We start from the raw sequence: 8087 nt of genomic DNA, 5'->3' as shown, positions 1-8087 counted from the left end.
ACCATTAAAACACACACACACACACACACACACACAGCATGAACAGTAAGGCCACTCTGTAGATTATCGATTGATTTGCACCACTTTATCTGTGGTTTTTTTTGGGTTTTTTTCTCTGAGTCGGGTCAAGAAACTGAACAGTGTGCCGGTGTGAAGTGAATGTGAAGACCCACCGTGGCAGCCGGCAGCGTTCGGACGATTGTTTTATTGATTGTTCGCTCAGTTGGCGTTTCAGTCGATTTTTGAGAGAGAGAGAGAGGGGGACAGAGAGAGAGGGAGAGAGAGGGGGTGACAGAGAGAGAGGGACAGAGAGAGAGGGAGAGAGAGGGGGGACAGAGAGAGAGAGAGACAGGGACACACAGAGAGAAAGAGAGAGAGGGGGGCAGAGAGAGAGAGAGAGAGGGACACACAGAGAGAGGGAGAGAGAGGGAGTGACAGAGAGAGAGAGACAGGGACACACAGAGAGAAAGAGAGAGACGGACAGAGAGAGAGAGAGAGGGGGGGGAGGGGTTTGGGACAGAAAGAGAGTGGGGGGGGCATACAGAAAGAGGCACAGAGACTGGAAGCACAGAGAGAGACAGGCAGAGAAAGGTAGAAAGAGGCACAGAGAGAGACAGGTAGAAAGAGGCACAGAGAGAGACAGGCAGAGACAGGTAGAAAGAGGCACAGAGAGAGACAGGCAGAGACAGGTAGAAAGAGGCACAGAGAGAGACAGGCAGAGAAAGGTAGAAAAAGGCACAGAGAGAGACAGGTAGAAAGAGGCACAGAGAGAGACAGGCAGAAAGAGAGACAGGTAGAAAGAGGCACAGAGAGACAGGCAGAGACAGGTAGAAAGAGGCACAGAGAGAGACAGGTAGAAAGAGGCACAGAGAGAGACAGGCAGAGACAGGTAGAAAGAGGCACAGAGAGAGACAGGCAGAGAAGGTAGAAAGAGGCACAGAGAGAGAAAGGTAGAAAGAGGCACAGAGAGAGGTAGAAAGAGGCACAGAGAGAGGTAGAAAGAGGCACAGAGAGAGACAGGCAGAGAAAGGTAGAAAGAGGCACAGAGAGAGACAGGCAGAGAGAGAGACAGGCAGAGACAGGTAGAAAGAGGCACAGAGAGAGACAGGTAGAAAGAGGCACAGAGAGAGACAGGCACAGAGAGAGAGAGAGACAGGCAGAAAGAGGCACAGAGAGAGACAGGCACAGAGAGAGAGAGAGACAGGCAGAAAGAGGCACAGAGAGAGACAGGCAGAGAGAGAGACAGGCAGAAAGAGGCACAGAGAGAGACAGGCAGAGAGAGAGACAGGCAGAAAGAGGCACAGAGAGAGACAGGCAGAAAGAGGCACAGAGAGAGACAGGCACAGAGAGAGAGAGACAGGCAGAAAGAGGCACAGAGAGAGACAGGCAGAGAGAGAGACAGGCAGAAAGAGGCACAGAGAGAGACAGGCAGAGAAAGAGAGACAGGCAGAAAGAGGCACAGAGAGAGACAGGCAGAGAGAGAGACAGGCAGAAAGAGGCACACAGAGAGACAGGCACAGAGAGAGAGAGAGAGACAGGCAGAAAGAAGCACAGAGAGAGACAGGCAGAGAAAGGTAGAAAGAGGCACAGAGAGAGACAGGCAGAAAGAAGCACAGAGAGAGACAGGCAGAGACAGGTAGAAAGAGGCACAGAGAGAGACAGGCACAGAGAGAGACAGGTAGAAAGAGGCACAGAGAGAGACAGGCACAGAGAGAGAGAGAGAGAGAGAGAGAGAGACAGGCAGAAAGAGGCACAGAGAGAGAGACAGGCAGAGAGAGAGAGAGACAGGTAGAAAGAGGCACAGAGAGAGACAGGCACAGAGAGAGAGAGACAGGCAGAAAGAGGCACAGAGAGAGAGAGAGACAGGCAGAAAGAGGCACAGAGAGAGACAGGCAGAGAGAGAGAGAGACAGGTAGAAAGAGGCACAGAGAGAGACAGGCAGAAAGAGGCACACAGACAGAGACAGGCAGAGAGAGAGAGAGAGAGAGAGAGACAGGCAGAGAGAGAGAGAGAGACAGGCAGAAAGAAGCACAGAGAGAGACAGGTAGAAAGAGGCACAGAGAGAGAGACAGGCAGAAAGAGGCACAGAGAGAGAGACAGGCAGAAAGAGGCACAGAGAGAGAGAGACAGGTAGAAAGAGGCACAGAGAGAGACAGGCAGAAAGAGGCACAGAGAGACAGGCAGAGAGAGAGAGACAGACAGGTAGAAAGAGGCACAGAGAGAGAGACAGGCAGAAAGAGGCACAGAGAGAGAGACAGGCAGAAAGAGGCACAGAGAGAGAGAGACAGGTAGAAAGAGGCACAGAGAGAGACAGGCAGAAAGAGGCACAGAGAGACAGGCAGAGAGAGAGAGAGAGACAGGCAGAAAGAGGCACAGAGAGAGAGACAGGCAGAAAGAGGCACAGAGAGAGAGACAGGTAGAAAGAGGCACAGAGAGAGAGACAGACAGGTAGAAAGAGGCACAGAGAGAGAGAGACAGGCAGAAAGAGGCACAGAGAGAGAGACAGACAGGTAGAAAGAGGCACAGAGAGAGAGACAGGCAGAAAGAGGCACAGAGAGAGAGACAGGCAGAAAGAGGCACAGAGAGAGAGACAGGTAGAAAGAGGCACAGAGAGAGAAAGGCAGAAAGAGGCACAGAGAGACAGGCACAGAGAGAGAGACAGGCAGAAAGAGGCACAGAGAGAGAGACAGGCAGAAAGAGGCACAGAGAAAGAGACAGGCAGAAAGACAGAGGAAGGCACAGCTGAGAGAGACAGACAGTGGAAAGGCACATACAGAGAGAGGCACAGTGAGGTAAAGAGGCAGACAGAAAGAGAGGCACAGAGAGAGACGGGCAGACAGAGAGAAGCAGAGGGTGTGCGAACAGAAAGAGGACAGAGAGAGAAAGAGAGGCACACACACACACACAGAGGCCGCAGGAAACAAGAGACTGTGGGGTCAGAAAGAGGGCAGACTGATTTACTGCCGACACGCCAGGCCTCTGTGAATGCAGTGACTGAGGTTGGGAAAGACGTGGGGAGCACTGAGTGTGTGTGGGTACTGTGGTGTGTGTGAACTCAGACCTCGTTTGATTGTCGTAAAACCCATCATAGGAATTCTCAGTATGGACACTATAAACTTAAACACAACAAAGCAAACAAAAAGTAAAAGCAATAAGTTGTGAGCACATGCAGGATATTCCACAAGACATAGTCATGGATTGCGAACTTTAAAGCATTCATATGTATATTTTGCGAGTTCTGGTTGGAAATAAACAAACAATGAGGCCAGGAGATGAAATGATTAACAAACAGTAAAGAGTGGTAACTCTCTCCATTCACAAGGTACACAACTTCAAGTCAGTGCTGCTTACGCTACTGATTCAGCTAGCACACAGGTAATTAAAACGGGTACACTGTGACCTGTTCAGGATTAAACGGAGGCTATGCCAGTCTTGAATAAAAGCTCGTTTGTGTTTGCACATTTCTTCGGTTTTTGCTGCTGTGTGCATATGTCAAATGATCGGTATAAGGACAGGCCCGGCGCTTCCTTTTTTGAGGAAGTGTCTGGATTCAGTGTTCCAATGTACCTTTTATTTACCTGTGTGCTAGCTGAATCGGTAGCGTCGGTAAGCAGCACTGACTTGACTGAAGTTGTGTACTGGTTGGAAATAACTTAATGGTAACAGAGAACTCGGCCTTTGGATTATTGTGTTGCCAGTACCAGCTGGCGAATGATTCGAAGACTGGGAATTAACTGTCACAACTGAGTAGGCGAGATCTCAAGTCAGAGTACGCACTACACTTGTCCAGAAAATGCAGTTCATCCTCTATAACTCCACATACTTTGCATAGCCGGTCTTTCCTAGGTAAGCTGAAGTGACGTCCTCGCTCAACTGATTTCAAGTTCATGTGCACTTATTCGCAATCAAGTTTCGCAACTCGACATAATGCCCCCCCCCCCCCCTCTCTCTCTCTCTCTCTCTCTCTCTGTATGTGTGTGTGTGTGTGTTTGCCGGAGAGAGAGAGAGAGAGAGAGAACTCAAAACTCAAAACGTTTTTGATTCAAGTGAAGGATTTAGAAGTTTTAGGCCTGGTCCATTCTTCCAATCTGTCAGTCCTAGCAAATCTACATCGGTTACAGTAGCACACATATTTCTAATGGAAAGGGGAGAAAGAGAGAAGCCGAATAATTAAAGCATTGGACTTTCAATCTGAGGGTCCTGGGTTCGAATCTCGGTGGCGCCTGGTGGGTGAAGGGTGGAGATTTTTCCGATCTCCCAGGTCAACATATGTGCAGATCTGCTAGTGCCTTAACCCCCTTCGTGCGTATACGCACGTAGAAGATCAAATACGCACGTTCAAGATCCTGTATCTTGTCAGCGTTCGGTGGGTCAGTTATGGAAACAAGAACGTACCCCGCATGCACACCTCCGAAAACGGAGTATGGCTGCCTACATGGCGGAGTAAATAGACAAAACGGTCATACACGTAAAATGTTACATGTCTGTCTGAGTGTGTATGTGTGCGTGTACGAAATCTGATTGAATGACACAGGAAACGAATGATGAGCGCCCAGTGGCAGCCCGCGTCAGTCAGCCGTCTCTACCCAGGCAGGCAGCCTGTAATACAAATGACCCCGTGTTTGTAAAGCGCTTAGAGCTTGGTCTCCGACCGAGGATAGGCGTTATATAAGTATCCATATCAATCAATCAATCAATCAAAAACAACTAACAAGAAAAGTCCTGCAGAAGGAATATAATCAAGAACACACACACACACACACACTTTGATAATAGCGCTCCGAAAACGAACCCATGGCAACTTCAGTGAAAGTGTTGGCCTCTGGCGGGCAAAATGCTTCGGAAGAAAATCCACTCTATACACAAATACATACTCCAGGTCTGACTAGCGTGTTGGGCTTTGCTGCCTTCAGGTGTCATGGCAGTCTGCATAGCGAATGTCACGTGGTGTATAGCGCCGGTGTATGGATTTAGTTGTCCTGGCGAACTTGAACACAGTCAGTGACGCCTCCTTGAGAAACTGAAATTGAAACTGGCCATTGAATCTGGAGGGTTCTTCCCACCATGCAGACAGCTGCTACTGAGCTGTTGATGATCGTCTGTCTGCACTTTTTTGAAGACTGAGGGTCACGGCAGTATAGTTTCTGTTCACTTGTCTCTCCAACTCTCAAAACCACTCAGTGGTACACCATGATCAGCTGATCAACTGGTCCCGAAACTCGCTGTACTGCCGATCAGTCGAATGAATCACCAACATTCTCCTTTTCAGGTGGTCGTGGGAACACTTCGGTAAACCTCCATGTAACAGGTGTTAAGTTAGAACCTTTGAAACTGCTGGCGACGCCGGCAGCACTGCGGCTTTTGGCGGAAATCCTGAAACGTCCTGTTTAAAATGCATGCTGAGCTGTTTGAACATAAAATCATTTTGTTATTTAACTTAGTGAAACAAACTAACAAACGAAAAAAGGAAATTAGTTGTGCACGTATCCACTCCGCTCGCACGCATGCCTTTATTACACTCACGCAATGACGGACTCACACATGCTCACTCTTTATTGTGCGCGCATTCAGTTCCGGTGTCAGTGTACGATTAAAAAAAAAATAATAATAATAATAAAGAAAAGCCTCTCATGTGTTTGTTCTGTATTGTCCGTGTGGCTTGTTCGGGATTAAAGAGCCTATTCCAGCCTTGAATAAGGGCTAATTTGTCATTGCTGCTGTGTCAGTGCGCATGTCGGGTGGTCCGGTGTAACTTGACTGAGGACAACTGAGGCCGGCGCTTCCTTTTCTGAGGAAGCGTCTGGGTTTGTTCCAGTCAGTGTACCTTTTATTTACCTGTGTGCGAACTGAAAGCAGCATTGACGAGAAGCTGTGTACCTTGTGAATGGAGAGAGTTACCATGGTACTCTTTACTATTTGTTAATCAGTTGATCTCCTGGCGTCATTTTTTATTGCTCTCATGCTTTGGTTTTTCAATTAGTCAGTAGACTACTGACGAGTTAAAGGCTGTGTGCGTGTCACATCAGTTGGAGAAAACAATCAACTTGCTAAGGTGTGTGTGTGTGTGTGTGTGTGTGTGTGTGTGTGTGTGTGTGTCACGGTGTGTGTGTGTGTGTGTGTGTGTGTGCATTTCATATATAGTATATATATATATATATATATATATATATATATTAAACAACTCAGTCCAACCGAACAAACTTGATCTCAGTAAGGGTGTAGGCGCCAACAGGTCGTTCAACTCCAACAATTGTATAGGCCTATATATATAGGAAACGGCATTTCATCGCGGTGCTCTGCTCGCCGTTAAGAACAGCATTCCCACACAAGACACAATCGGGTATACACACACACACACACACATTTCATCTTGCTCTGCTCTTTAAGAACAGCAATCCCACACAAGACACAATCGGGGGAAAATCCCGGACTTGGCCAACCGGTCACCGCCAGCAGTGCAGAAGGAGCTGTCGCACTGGAGGTGTGTTTGCGGCTGTGAGTCAGTTGATGATATTGCGAAAGGCGGGTTGGGTGTGTGTGTGGCAAGTACTCTGTGTCGACAGGCCCGTGTTGGCCAGTGTTAGGCTATCAGTTTGATTTGGTTGGTGCGTGAGTTCGGTCAGGTTTGCAGCGCAGCTGATTTGAGGTAAGCATTCTTTTATCGTGGAGTCTTGTTTAATTAAGGAACAACCCCGTTACCGGAGAAAGTCAAAGGAGGCAGACAAAACACTCACGCATAAACTGACGCGCGCACACACACCGCCATACACACACTGACACCACCACTCGCGTGTGTGCTCACAACACACACACACTCATACACACACACACACACACACACACACCATCAACTAGTTATGCACCACATTTAACCAACCAGCACTACCACCTCAGTCGTCTTCAGTATCTGCCAGCAACAGGATCTACGTATGTCTTCGCATATTTTGTTGCTGTTGTTGTTGTTGTTGTTTTCCCAGTGTTTAAAGGAATGTCGGTCGTCGACTCCATTGCAGTTTCAGTTTCAGTTTCAGTAGCTCAAGGAGGCGTCACTGCGTTCGGACAAATCCATATACGCTACACCACATCTGCCAAGCAGATGCCTGACCAGCAGCATAACCCAACGCGCTTAGTCAGGCCTTGAGGGACTCCATTGCACTACCGGAATAGGATGTTGTTGTTGTTTTTATCACGTTTTTTCTTCTTCCCCAGGCCGTTGCGATATGCGAGAGAGATAACACACAGGGTCATGATTTACTGTGCTAGTGCTAGTCGACAACTGATAGTGGCTTCAAATAGAAGAACAAAAACACCTGCCGCCTGTGAATCATGCACATGATCATGCTCCCTTTATTAGTATAAATACAGTGACTGATAACTCAATAGTAAGGGACTAGGGTGGTGCAGCTAACGCCCACATATAAGAGCAGGCATGAAATTAGTTCGTGCACAGTGACATGCAGTGCTAGCTATTTTGCTGAAGATTTGATCCTCTCTCTTGGTGGGAAAACATGTGCAGTATATGTGTGTTTATTCTGTTGGGTTTTTTTTTTTTTTTTTTGTCACATAAGCAGCTATAGCTTTTCAAAGAAACCACTACGTACTGCTAGTGTTGAACACACATACACACACATACACAATCCAAACACACACACACATGCACACACACACACACACACACACACACACACACACACACACACACACACACACAAAGAGATGTATATATTATAATTTATATATACAAACATGTATACATACACACACATGTTTACACATATGCACATACACACATGTATACACACACACAAACATAATTATGTACACACATGTATACACATCCCTTCCCCCTACACATGCATATGAACACACACACACACACACACACACACACACACACACACACACACACACACAGAACCCATCAGTTACCACCATTACCACTTTGCATAAAATTTTCTTTTTCAAAAAGCTGTCATCACATTGTATTGTAGCAATTGTACATTGTACGAAATCCAAATTGCCTTTTTTGGGGGTGGGGGCAGTGCCTGGGAGGAGGGGTGGGGGTGTGTGGGGGGGTGGGGGCGTCA

At 47.6% G+C, this 8087-nt stretch overlaps 1 protein-coding gene across 3 annotated transcripts in view; it reads left to right on the top strand.

Annotated features, from left to right (window-relative positions):
* Nucleotides 1-6461: 6461 nt before the first annotated feature.
* Nucleotides 6462-8087, top strand: part of LOC143288606 (phospholipid scramblase 2-like) — a 53519-nt gene continuing 51893 nt past the window's right edge. For 2 of the 3 annotated variants that reach the window (XM_076597258.1, XM_076597262.1), the window contains exon 1: nt 6488-6646. The gene's annotated coding sequence lies outside the window, so the exon portion shown is untranslated. The other variant, XM_076597261.1, reaches the window with a different exon arrangement.

The sequence above is a fragment of the Babylonia areolata genome, chromosome 12 (assembly GCF_041734735.1).
Source record: "Babylonia areolata isolate BAREFJ2019XMU chromosome 12, ASM4173473v1, whole genome shotgun sequence".
Classification (NCBI taxonomy): domain Eukaryota; kingdom Metazoa; phylum Mollusca; class Gastropoda; order Neogastropoda; family Buccinidae; genus Babylonia; species Babylonia areolata.
Note: the sequence above shows the minus strand (reverse complement) of the source record. Positions and strands in the feature narration are given on the sequence as shown.